The sequence below is a fragment of the Oryctolagus cuniculus genome, chromosome 17 (assembly GCF_051225735.1).
Source record: "Oryctolagus cuniculus isolate XC-2025 breed Fujian yellow rabbit chromosome 17, ASM5122573v1, whole genome shotgun sequence".
In the NCBI taxonomy this organism is placed as follows: domain Eukaryota; kingdom Metazoa; phylum Chordata; class Mammalia; order Lagomorpha; family Leporidae; genus Oryctolagus; species Oryctolagus cuniculus.
Window position 1 is genome coordinate 8,827,417 of NC_142883.1, and position 13,945 is coordinate 8,841,361.

Below are 13,945 nucleotides of genomic sequence, written 5' to 3' on the forward strand. Positions count from 1 at the left end.
CACATCAGATTGTCTGGGCTTGAGTCCCATCTCTGCTCCCAGTTCCAGCTTCCTCAGATCCTAGGAGGTAGCGGTGTTGGCTGCGGTAACTGGGTCCTTGTTACCCATGTGGGACGTCCCGATGGAGTTCCTGGCTCCCAGCTTTGGCCTGGACCAATCCCAGCAGTCTGTCTATCTAGCTGTCTGTCTGTCTGTCTATCTATCTCTATCTCTGTATTCCTGCCTCTCAAATAAATACATAAATAAATGGAATTTAAAAATGTAAATATGTAAATTGATATTTTGATTTCAGCTCTATAGGAAATAAATTATATTAATTATGACTGTGAACAAAAATGTTTCCGAAAATTTTATGTTCTTCCTGTTATCTGTTATTGAAATTAATTTAGTTTTATTTATTTAAAGGTCAGAAAGAGAGACAGGAGAGAGAGATGTAAAGTCTCTATGTTGCTAGTTCATTTCTCAAATACTCACAACAGCCAGGGATAGTCCAGGCTGAAACCAGGAGCCGGGAACTTATAAAAGTCTCCCATGGTGGTAGGGACCCAAGTACTTGAGCCATCATTACTGCCTCCCAGGGTGTGCATGAGCAGGAAGCTGGATCAGAAGTGGATCCAGGACGTGAACCTCGGCACTCTGATATAGGATGTGAGAGTTTCAAGTGGCATTTTAATCTCTACTCCTAATGCCCACCCCTGTTGAACATCTTAAACTACTGTTTACTGAGTAAATATTCTTATTGATATGCTAGAAAACTAATCCCTTGAGAGGTATACAGTGGGTGATTAGGATCTTGTACATAATAAATTCCCAATAAATTGTCCTTGATGTTTTTATTTTTCTTAATATTAAATGTTTGATGATTTGACTTTGCTCTTTTTTCAATTCTATTGTGTATTTGCTGATTTGGGCAGCAAACATCTTAACATTCTCCCACTGAGAACATTCTGCAATATAAGAAAAAACCAGAATTAATCACTTCTCTTAACAAAATCACACGTGGACACGTCATCTATGTCATATTTTATTGGGAAAAAAATCCTAAACTTAGCTAAAGAATTAGCATAAAGTTTAGATAGACATAACAAATACATAGTGTGTTATTTGCATTAAGCATAAGCATTGATCAAATGTATAACATGAGTAAAAACATTTTTCAGTGCCTTTGTAAATTCAAGTTTGAGTAATAGATGCATTAGTAATACAACCATGAGGAGGTGACATGTACTCGGGAAATAAGCAAACACTAGAAATCCTGTAAAAGAGATTATGCACTTTGCTGCCTTGCTGTATCCATAATGAATATGATATGATGTATCCATAATGAATGATACTTTCTGCAGTCCACAATTCTTCAGGAGAGGGGCTGCTCCCAAGAACACATAGCTCTTCCCAGAGAAGACACTTCATGGAAGATGATCTCATAGACAAGGAAAAACAAGCCGCATTAACAGACAGCAAATGAGTTAGACTAAGAAAGACAGCAATTCCTGGCGGTGAAAACACACTGATTGGTTAGAAGCAGATACGCCAAAGAATCCAGAGGCAGATTGTCCAGAAATGGATAGAAAGACAGCATGAGAAAGCATTAGGCTTCCCTGAGCAATGGACTTAGGTGAGCCCCCATGGAAGTAGTCTCCTTCCATGAACAATTTTCCTGACGCTTAGTTAAACATGGTTTTGGGGCCAGCGTCTTGGTGCAGCGGGTTAAACTGCTGCCTGTGACTCTAGCACCCAATGTCAGAGCACGGCTCTGAGTCCTGGCTGCTCTGCTGTTGATTTAGCTTCCTGCTAATACACCTTGGAAAGCAGCTGATGATGTCACAAGTGCTTGGGCACTTGCATTGAGAGGTGGGAGACTTGGACTGAGTTCCAGGTTCCTGGGTTTGCCCTGGCCCAGCCCTGGCTGCTATGGCATTTGGGACAGTGAAATAGAAGATGGAAGATCTCTCTCTCCCCATGTCTTTCCTTCCCTCTCCATCATTTTGTCTTTCAAATAAATCAAAATATATGTTGACACATACACACAAGATCTTGAGCATTTCTGAAGAGATATGGAATTTATGACAGGTCTTTTTTTTTTTTTAACAAAAACTAGAGAAAAACAGATTACTTGCTATCACAGGTATATTTGTCCAACATCAGAACATCAGGGTAAAATTAGACAGTGAGAGGTCATGAAGATTTATATTTGGGTACTGATTCTGTCACCTGCCAGTATTGCACTGTGGATTGGAATGCCGTGTTGAGTGATTGACCTTCTATTTCTTCACTTACAAGGCAGGATTAGTAATACAAACTTTGTGAACTTCTTCTGAGAGTCAGCAATAGTGTCGATTGTTATCGCAACTTATCACACAAAACATATGCTTAATAAATAATGGGTATTATTATTATTATTACTTAGCTCAATCTCCTACCCAATCTTTAAATTCTCCTGCTAACATAAGCAAAATTTTGCATTATAATCAATGTTCGAATAATAATTTGAAGCAATATTTTTTGAGACTTCTGAAAGCCACCCTACCATTTATTGGAATATTTTGTAATAAATTAAAATTTTCCCAGGTGATAATTTTAATACATTTGTTTAACCATGGATCAAAAAAAATCCCTTAAAAACTGTTTTACAAAGTAGCACTCCCATATTTGTTTATTCTTATGTTTTTAAGGCTTTTTTCTCTTTGTCCAGCCTGACTACTACCGCTGTGTTCCCATTATACACAGTTAATCCAGTGGTTGTTCTCTCTCCAAGAGTATATTCTACAGAGAGGAATTTTGAAATGCACATCTGGTATGATTTGACCAAAACAGAATGGACTTAAACAATGACCTGTCTTGCCCCATGGATGTTGCCTTTCTAATAATGCATAGGCTAAATCACATTAGCTTTCAAAATTTTTAAAAATTTATTTTCATTCTATTTGAAAGAGAAACAGAGAAAAGTAGAGGGAGTTAGATGGGACAGACAAAGATGGAAAGATCTGCCATCTGCTGGTTCACTCCCTAAGTGCCTACAACAACAAGGGCTGGACCAGGACAAAGCAAGGGGACAGGAACTCCAACCTGATCTCCCACATGGGTGGCAAGGACCCGTGCACGTGAGCCATTATCAGGTGTCTCCCAGGATGTGCATTCACAGAAAGCTGGGTGAGAAACAGAGGAACTGGAAGCAGAACAAAGCATTGCAGTATAGGACACAGGCATCCGAAGTAGGTAGCTCAACTGCTAAGCCAGAAACCCACTCCCACATTGATTCTCATATTATAGTATTGATGACAAGGTTCTGCCATCTTAAAACTCTAGGGGCTGATCCACAAATTAGTCTTTGTAAGTGCATTGCACATATATCCAGTGTGAAAAGGCACTTCTCTTGAATTTACACAGATTTGAGAAACTGCAATTTCCTTGCACACCGGGTTACTCTAGTCCCAAATCCCTGACAGTCATTATGTCAACATAGTTGTTATGTTTTTTGGTTTCCATTTGGCCCTACAGAACAGATTTTATTTGCTTCCTCTAAGTGTCTGCCTGAAATGCAGGGAACAGAGAAGAATTCACTATTTAATAAGAGAATGTGGAGACAGGAGGACTGTTAGTGTTGTTTACATATTTCTGCTCTCTTAATTTATTTTCTCCATGTCCTTTTTATTTCCAGGTTTTTATTTTCTCTTTCACTTTCATGACTAGCCATATAAAAGAAACGCAGCAATTTCAAATTTTAGTAAACTACATTTCAACAGTAAACAAGCACAAGTGACCACATCGGTGTCATGTTCCTAATAAATATTAGAGTCTGACGTAGATTGGGGTTTTTCCTGACTGCTCTGGGAACTATTGAAGTTCCAGAAATCAGTCTTTACTAGATTCTTTGACTGATTCACTAGATGTTCTGCACTCAGCTTTGACCACGGGGATCATTGTATTCTCTATTAAATACATGAGCAAAACATGGAGCAGAAATTTATGACTGCAACTATGCCTAAAGGAAACAAGGAAATCCATTCCAGTGAAATTCTCCATTATTTTAAAGAGTAAAGAATGCTGAAGAAAACAATATACACATCCAGTTAGTCACAAATTATTACTCTTATGCTAAAAATCAAATAGTCTGTTAAAATTATAGAGATGTGGATCTGCTGTGACAAGCTTCAGAGTATTTTCATATTAAAAGAAATCAATCTGCTATTTATGGAATTGTTTTTCTAAGCTGTGATTTTCTATCAAAGGATAAAAGCAAATCATACAAAGAAAAACAAATAATTATTGCCACCAAAAAGAAAATACACAAACAGAATTCAAAGGCATTGTGAGTATCAAGGTCATTATACATGGTGTTCCACAAAATTCAGGACCCACCGTTCCACCTTTCCAATCTTTTTTCCTTTTTTTTTTAATTTTAAGATTTTATTTATTTATTTGAGAGGTAGAGTTACAGACACAGATGGAGAGACACAGAGAGAGGTCTTTCATCTGCTGGTTCACTCTCCAAATGGCTACAACCATCAGAACTGGGCCAATCCGAAGCCAGGAGCCAGGAGCTTCTTCCAGGTCTCCCATGTGGGTGCAGTGGCCCAAGCGCCTGAGCCATCTTCTACTGCTTTCCCAGGCCACAGCACGGAGTTAGATCAGAAGAGGAGCAGCTGGGACTAGAACCAGCACCCATATGGGATGCTGGGGCCACAGGAAGAGGCTTAATCTACTGCACCATAGTGCCAGCCCCCAATTTTTCTCCTTTTAAAATATCTATGACCCATGCCATTTAATTACCCTATTGCCTGGAATCAAGTTCAACCCACAATGTCTCACCTAACAAAAATTTTAATGTGGAAAAAAAAAAACCCTCTGACATTTTTTTCAAGTGTTCATAAAAGCTGAACTCCAATCAAATTTCACTGATATGTGTGATTACTCATCAGTCAGTGATGTCTAAATTGCCTGCCTCTAAAACTCTGAAAATAGTTTGCCTTGGGTTTGATGATTTCAGAAAATGCAATGAACTACAGATCAGATGCAACTCTGAAAATAAATTAGATAAAAACCACTCAAGTATGCGGTGAATTAGAAAGGGAGAAGTTACTCTGGAAATTTGAATCATAAGCCAACGGTGAAGAATGACTTTTTATTATGTTTCAAAATATATAATAATGGGAGCAAGCAGTTGGCAGTAATACCTAGTAGGAGGACTTCCAACACACTCCAACAAACAGATAGAAAGTAGTTGTCAATAAAATGATGTATTGGCTAAGCATGGGTAAAGTAGCTTTTAAGGCTTTTTGGAAAGTTTTTCTTTTAATTAAGAATCTACATTTTATCTCATAACATATCTGTTTTTACAATGGTATAAAATCCACTCCAGTCCATCATAAGGTTGACTTTCAAATGAGTGAAAACCAACCAAGTTTTCATGAAGCTTGGATTTTCATTAAAACAAAACAAAACAAAACAAAACAAAAACAAACAAACAAACAAAAAGATTATCAAGGGCAGGCTGCATTGTACATGCACATTTTATTGAACGATCAGTAAATGTGGGTGAATCAGATCTCCTTTGAGCAGCTAAATAGGAGGGGGAGAAGAAGGATTTAACAAACTTGGGCCATGCACATGTAAAATGTAATTAAACCCAGGATTCCTGTCATGCTTCCTGGTATCTGCCCCACTCCAGTGGCCTCTAAAGTGAAGCTCTTTCTTGTAACATTTCAGTCCCCATGTTATGTCCTACTGAGCAGGGCTTCTGAGAGTGGCAGTTAAACTCATTGGCTCTAAATTCTGCCAGCGCTATGTACAACATTGTGACCCTGGATAACTTATCTTCTCTAGGATGACTCATTGCCTCTAAATGAGGATAATAGTAGCTCTTTTTGTTCTCATACTTTTGAGAACAAAATGAGTTAAATGTTTAACATGCTTGAAACAAAATAAGCCTCATATTAAGTCTTTGAGGATTTGAATATTGTTTGCCCTAAGGTGAATAACCTACAACAAAAACCCTAATATTCTATTCATCCAAGGCTCACGATTTGCAAAGCACTGTGCTCTGCAGTATGACAGGCAGAATTTTTTATATGTATCAATAATTTCAGGCATTTTTCAAGTTAATTTGAAATAAATTGAAATTTAAACTTTTCTTCAACAGTCTGTAGAAAATGCTTTTTTTGTATTTTCATTCTTTATTAAAATAAATATAAAATAACAATGCTCTGAGAAAAAGAATACCACAATAAGTACCTACAAATTGACATCTGTATCTTTGAGATGCAGTAGCCTCCAATCCAACTCTTCTGGACCCATACCCAGCACACTGCCCAGATTCAAATCTCTGTGCCCTTCTCAGGCTAAGCAGATAGGCTGCCATGTCCTGTGTCTCTCCCACACAGAATGAGATGCTATTTGACTACAACACTTGGCTCAAAGTCCACTGTTTCCCTGAAGTCTTTCCTATCCCTTAAATTGAAATGAATTATACCCTCCTCCATGGTTTTTCATCTCATTGTTTCTGTCTATATTATAGTTTACATTTTATTCCACTTCTAAAATGGTTTTCTGTTTCCATAACTGTTTTCTTAAATAACATTCCTAGATTTGTCTTTATTCTCTAAAACACTACTATGGAATTAACTACATAGAATTTTCTTAAAAATGATAAATGTTGGTGGTTAGAGTGACAATAAACTATTATTTAAGTATGAAATAACAATAAGATTTTTTGTCTTATCATGAGTCATTGGGGAAAGCTTAAATGTTTCACTTTGACTAGTTGTGTAAAAAGAATTGTATGTTATATTTTGTGTTTTGTGCATTCTGTATAAAGATAATTTTTAAAGTATGATGTGTTGCCACCTTAATTTAATATATATTAAAATAATGATAGATATCTATAGTGCTTCAGTGTTTTCAAATGATGCTTATATAATGCTCATAGAAACTGCAAGTTATGAAAAATAAAACAGAAAAAAATTACCAAGAAAATGATTATTGACTCTAAAGTTGGACCAGCAGCCATGTGTCATTTAAAAGAAGATGAGTTTGGGGTAACTAAATTCAGTGGACAAATCACATTGAGTGCCTTCCAGCTGCCAGGTCCTGGGTTGATGATGGAAAGTCATGAAAATAAGACACAGTCCTCATCTCAATTCATTCACATTTAGTAAAGTAGACATGTCTATCAGCAAATCAGTTATCATGTGACAGTCTATACTTGGGACATACGAAGAGAATGGAGAGAATTCTTGGTGAGAGAGAGGAGGAGTTGAGAAAGATCAAGAGATGAGGAGAACTGACCAATTCTACAATTCCAAAGCAGTGATAGGTATACTGTGCTGGTACAGGAGGCAGCATGGAAGTCAGAATGTGGTGCATTTAGTGGATGTATCTTGCATGACAGAAGGAAGGGACAGATTTATGAGATTCATCTATTAGTGTGCAGGTGCACCAAATGGTTATTTGTAAGTCATATCCAAATTGTTGTACATGTGGGAAATTTATTATAAAAAATTGAGAGAGAATTATTTCTGTAGATTTAGAAACAAATGCAGAAACATTCACCATTACTGCTTACTTTCTGGCCACTATAATTTCTGTTTTCTCTGATCTTATTCAAATTGAACTCTTACTGCTTCCTTCAAAAAAATCTTGCCTGAAGTTCTCATTTTTTGAAGGAAGAGCTCTATGTGTTTTTCTTTTAAGGCACTTTTATTTTTGGCACAATTTATAGAAAAGCTCCCCTTTAAAAAATGTTTTCCTTCCTAGAGGCACAATACTCAGACATAAGGAAATATCAGTCAAGAAGACAAAATAAACATGTAATTCATAAAAGTCTTCAGCCAACTAGAATATGTTGAATACTGTAACAAGTCTGAGTCCTTGTGAATGAGAAAGAGTGAAAAGGAGAGGAAGAGAGGGAAAGGAGAAAGAGTCACAGAGAGACAGAGTGAAGAGGGATAGGAGAGAGTATGAGAGAAGAAAGAGAAGGAAGGAGGGAGGGAGAGAGGTAAAAATAAGACAGGAGGAATGGCAATCTGCTTCCATATTTTTGGTCTGTGAGGTGGATCATTGGGAAGGATAAGCCTCATTCTTTCCCAAACTACAGGAAAGCAATTTTAGTCAGACAACAAGTCCTCAGTGGGTTGAGGATTGGCAAATGATCATTGCTGTAGGTTTTGTTCTGTGGTCTGACTCAAAGCAAACCTGTATTAGCGCACGTCTCACTAGCCAAAATGGAGTCCATCGTTAGTGCTGGTTCCACATCTAGCATACAGCATTAGAATATCACCCAAACATGGAAAAGCTGAGCTGGGCTAGGAAGTTGTGTAAACTGTAAACTCCTTTCTTATATCAAACAATTCCAAATTTAACATGACCATTTCCCTGAAACTTTATCTCAGTCTTATTTGTAATGTCACAGAGTATGTAGAAAGAAGTTGTTGTGTGTGCTTGGTGTAATGTAGGTGACAAAAACACCATCTTTAAACCCATAGCCATAGGGCCACCATCTGCATTCATTTAATTATCCCTTTGGAAGGTAGTTCATTTTCCTTACAGAAAGGAATCTACTCTAGGACGTGGTATATAGCACGAACCTGGGCAGACAAGTATCTTGGGTTTTTTTTTTTTCTATTAGCTTTTCAATTTATTTTTTTTTTAACTTTTATTTAATGAATATAAATTTCCAAAGTACAGAATATGGATTACAATGGCTTCCCCCACCCCCATAACGTCCCTCCAACCCACAACCCTCCCCTTATCCACTCCCTCTCCCCTTCCATTCACATCAAGATTCATTTTCTATTCTCTTTATATACAGAAGATCAGTTTAGCATACATTAAGTAAAGATTTCAACAGTTTGCTCCCACACAGAAACATAAAGTGAAAAATACTGTTTGAGTACTAGTTATAGCATTAAATTGGGTTTTAAGAGGGAAGGAAATTAACAGCAATGGACCCCCAACATGTCCCATATTGAAAAATCAGGCTTTATAAGCAGGAGCTAAGGACATCATTACATTTTTATAAAGAACCATGTTCTTAATTTATTATATAAAAATGTGTTTACATTTCTTTGAAACACTGGCTTACTCTCCTAATGCCAGCAACAGCCAGGGCTTGACCAGGCTGAAGCTAGGAGCACCAGGAACATCATTTGGATCTCCAATATGCTGTCAATGACCCAAACCTTTGAGCCATCAGTTGCTGCCTCCTGGGATGCACATCAGCAGGACATGAGGGTGGGACAGGGACCAAGGCACTCCAGTATGGAATGCAGGCTTCCCAAGCAGACACCTAACCAGTGCTCCACAATGCCCACCCGGAACAGCACTTTTCAATGCATTCAGAGTATAGGAAGCAGCATAGCTCAGGAGAAAGTGAGTAGGCAGGAACAATCAGGCCCAGATTTATTTCCAATTTCTGCCATCAGAATAGTCACCAAATCATGTCAGCATATTCTAAAACTTGGGCAAAAATCTAGTTGAAGCCTCTGTTAGAGAAATTGGTACATGATATGCCACAAGCACCCAAATTGAAGAGAATATCATGCAACACAGATTGAAGTACAGCATAAAAGTAATTTTCAGTTGTGCAAAATCAAGGACAAATGGATTATTTTTATTTTATTTTATCTTTTGACAGGCAGAGTGGACAGTGAGAGAGAGAGACAGAGAGAGGGAAAGGTCTTCCTTTGCCGTTGGTTCACCCTCCAATGGCCGGCGCACCACGCTGATCCGATGGCAGGAGCCAGGTACTTATCCTGGTCTCCCATGGGGTGCAGAGCCCAAGCACTTGGGCCATCCTCCACTGCACTCCCTGGCCACAGCAGAGAGCTGGCCTGGAAGAGGGGCAACCGGGACAGAATCCGGCGCCCCGACCGGGACTAGAACCCTGTGTGCCGGCGCCGCAAGGCGGAGGATTAGCCTATTGAGCCGCGGCGCCAGCTGGACAAATGGATTATGTGGTGTGGAGGTCTTAAAGTAGAAAATAGAGAATGTGATTGATATGAAAAGGCAAGTTTTAAAAAATTTCAATAAATCAATAAAGATAAGCCCAGAGGAGTTTGATAAACATAAGGCCACCCACCACACACTCCTCTGTCCTTCTTAGGAATCCTCAGAGTTATTGAGATGTTTGCTCCTGAGTGTAAATGTCTTTCTTTTCTGTTTTATTTAAATAGAAAGACTGGGATGACCTCAATAAAGTGGTCAATGTGTGAAAATGACAGTTTCTAGCCAGAGACTGGCCACTCACTAGTTGTGCAGTTTTGAATGTGTGATGCCAATTTAATTTCCACAAACCTCGCTTTCCTCGTCTGTTACATGAAGGGAACGAGCAAGGTTATTCATAGGTTAGTTATCTTGCTGTTAAGGATCAAGCAGGTTAACAGCCAAGCAGAAGAATAGCAGAGAGGCTAGTGTTATGCTGTAGTGGGTAAAGCCATGGCTATGACAGCAGCATCTAATATGGGTACTGGTTCATGTCCCAGCTGCTATACTTCCCCTTCCTGATCCCTGCTAATGGCCTGGGAAGGCAGCAGAGGATGGCTCAAGGCTTTGGGTTCCTGTCACCCACGTGTGAGACTAGGATGTTGCTCCTGGTTCCTGACTTCTGTCTGACCTAGCACTGGCCATTGTGGCCATCTAGGGATTGATCCAGCAAATGGAGGATCTCTCTTGGAATCTCTCTCTCTCTCTCTCTCTCTTTTTCTTCTTCTTCTTCTTCTTCTTCTTCTTCTTCTTCTTCTTCTTCTTCTTCTTCTTCTTCTCTCTCTCTCTCTCTCCATCCCTCCCTCCCTCCCTCTCCCTCCTTCTCTCTCTATAATTCTGACTTTCAAAAAAATAAGTAAATATCAAAAAAAGAAGAAAAGTAGAGGTGGAATAAGAGCCTTTACAGCAAACTTGAGAATGGCACTGCTAGAGTCAAGTATAGTATGCTCCTGGCTGTTGCAATGCAGTAAAGCACATTTTTCCCTTAGTCTATATATTCATAGAAAATTCTTGCTGTTTTTAGGAAACTTATTTTGTCACATATGCTTTAGGTGTACATACAACTGCAGGTTATATTATGTGATCCAGAATCCTATATAAATGTATAGGATATGTGCAGATGGCAGAGAAAAAAATCAATGAAGTTATTTCTATTTCTTTTGTCTAAAAGTTTTCTTTCTTTTCTTTATTCGCTTTAATCCAAGAGAAAAGCTGCAAATGTATTCAGACAGTAGCTGTGTTTTTTGGCAGTAAATCTAATGAAAGCATCAGATTTCAAAGGGGGAAGTAGGGACCCATCTCAGACACTGGTAATGTCATTGCAGCCCAAAATATGTTTCACTCTGGGTTTGTGTTTTTTGGACTCATACAGCTTACAATGATTTTATACCAAGTTCATGCCACCAGAGTTGGAATTCATAACACAAACATTGAGACCAGGCCATGATTGACAATTCTGACTCTTTTAATACCCCGTAGTAGGTCTTCCACCATGGTCAGAAGTCAAGATTTATTTTTACAAGCTTTTCCTTGGTTTTGTAGACTAGAACTTTATAATGGGGGTTATCTCATGACTATATATAAGGTATAGATTATCAAAGTCCATAGAAAGATGGTAGACCACTCTCTCTCCTGCACGCTAGAATCCACAGTGCTTAGAATTTGGTTTTAATTAAGTTATTAACTTCTTTAATGGGTAGGATATGGACTTTGTTTTTGAATTGGAAACAGACAATTCATGATCATGAATGAAGCATATGAATCAAGGACATTTTCTTATTAACAACAACATCTTCATCACCATCAACAAAAAAGCCCTCAGCTTTTTCTTGAGGTCACTGTCAATTATGCACTTCCAGAAGAACATTTTGACACACGTATCATAGGAAGAATTTTTATAGATTTTGGATTAAGGCTACTGGAAAATTTTCAGGAATGGCTAAGTGATGGTGATATTTCTTAAAGTAGTGATTTGAAGAGGCTTCGTTTGTAGATAACTCAGATTTTCTGAGATTGTTACATATTACAGGGTAGAGAAAGGGGATTATCTTAATAAGATTCTTAATAGGATTATGCACTGATTTTTTTAAACATATGCAATTCTAATTTTTGTGTCTCCATTAAAAACACAGTAAAGTTCACAATATATATTTAATACCCCTTTGTGTTATTTAGCATATTATATATAATATTTACTTATATAGTATTACATAATTCATGTTCATATTTATCTGTTATGACTCCATTGTAATTAGGCAGAAACAACCAATCCTCAGCGACGCATAAGCTTCTGTAGATGACCTTTTTGTAGTTTATGAGGGATGAGCTAAGTCCGGTAGGGACTTCCTGTAATTGAGGGCTCCTGAGTTGATCCGAAGACTATGACTGAGCGGTGGTGAAATGAACTGCTGCTGGGTTTAATTCTGAAACTATTAAGTGTTTATCAATAAACGAACCAGCATGCTATGTTTCATAAGACTAAGGATGAACTTTTAAGAAGTAATCACAGCTGGTGCCACAGTTCACTAGGCTAATCCTCCACCTTACGGTGCCGGCACCCCGGGTTCTAGTCCCAGTTGGGGTGCCGGATTCTGTCCCGGTTTCCCCTCTTCCAGGCCAGCTCTCTGCTGTGGCCAGGGAGTGCAGTGGAGGATGGCCCAAGTCCTTGGACCCTGCACCCTATGGGAGACCAGGATAAGCACCTGGCTCCTGGCTTCAGATCAGCAAGGTGCGCTGGCCGCAGTGCACTGGTCGCGGCGGCCATTGGAGGGTGAACCAACGGCAAAGGAAGACCTTTCTCTCTGTCTCTCTCTCTCACTGTCCACTCTGCCTGTCAAAAAAAATAAATAAAAATTAAAAAAAGAAGTAATTATAAAAGAAATTTAAATGTGTTCACACAAGATAATCATGTTTTCAAACAATTCTGATATTCTAGGATTCTAAATCTCAATCAAGGAGATTCAATGAAATCTTGTGTGTATATGCATATCAATAATTAGAATTAGTCTTTTATTCATACAAGATAAATTAAACAATAAAAGCATAATCTCACAATTATTTATTTTTTAAAGATTTATTTATTTATTTGAAAGGTAAAGTTACAAAGAGAGGGGGACACAGAGGGAGAGAAAGAGAACTATTTTCTATCTGCTGGTTCACTTCCCAAATGGCGACAATAGTTGGGGCTGAGTCAGACTGAAGCCAGGAGCCAGAAGCTTCTTCCAAGTCTCCCTCGTTGGTGTAGAAGCCCAAGACTTAGGCTATCTTCTGCTGCTTTCCCAGGAGCATTAGCAAGGAATTGGATTGGAGATGGAGCAGCTAGTTTTTGAGCCAGTATCCATATTAGATGCCAGCCTCATAAGTGGCGTCTTTACCCAGTTTGCCACACAATTGTGACCCCTCACAATTCTTTAAAAGGCATGTGTTCGTAATCTGCCTGTGTAGGCTCTGTGCCTACTACTAGAAACACATCCACAAATACCACAGATCATGCCTTTCTACAGGGGAACTTAAATTTTGTGTGAGGAAAGCAAACATCAAACCAGCAACAAGTGAAAGAATCTGACTATGGAAAGAACTATAAAAGACACAAATAAAATAATACCATAGACAGCAAATTATTTAGGTCAATTATACTAGACTAAGAGCCAGATTTTCTATAGAGGATAAAGATGAATCACCTATGAGAATATCCAGGAGGTTAGTAGTACAAGTCAAAGAGAGGAAGCAACAAATAAGTATTTGCTCATAATGAAAAGGTTTTACCTCTTTGAGCAAAGAAGATGTGAGAATAGAGATAGAACTTGGTGGTGGAAGAGTTGAAAAATGATACAAACCAAATTAGAAAGACAGGCTGGAGCCAAGTTACTCAAAATTTTTAGGACATTTTAAGATTTTAAAAAAAAATTAGCATAGAAAAGTCTTCGAAGGCTTTCAAAGAGGTGAATGATATGGTTGGATTCTTTCT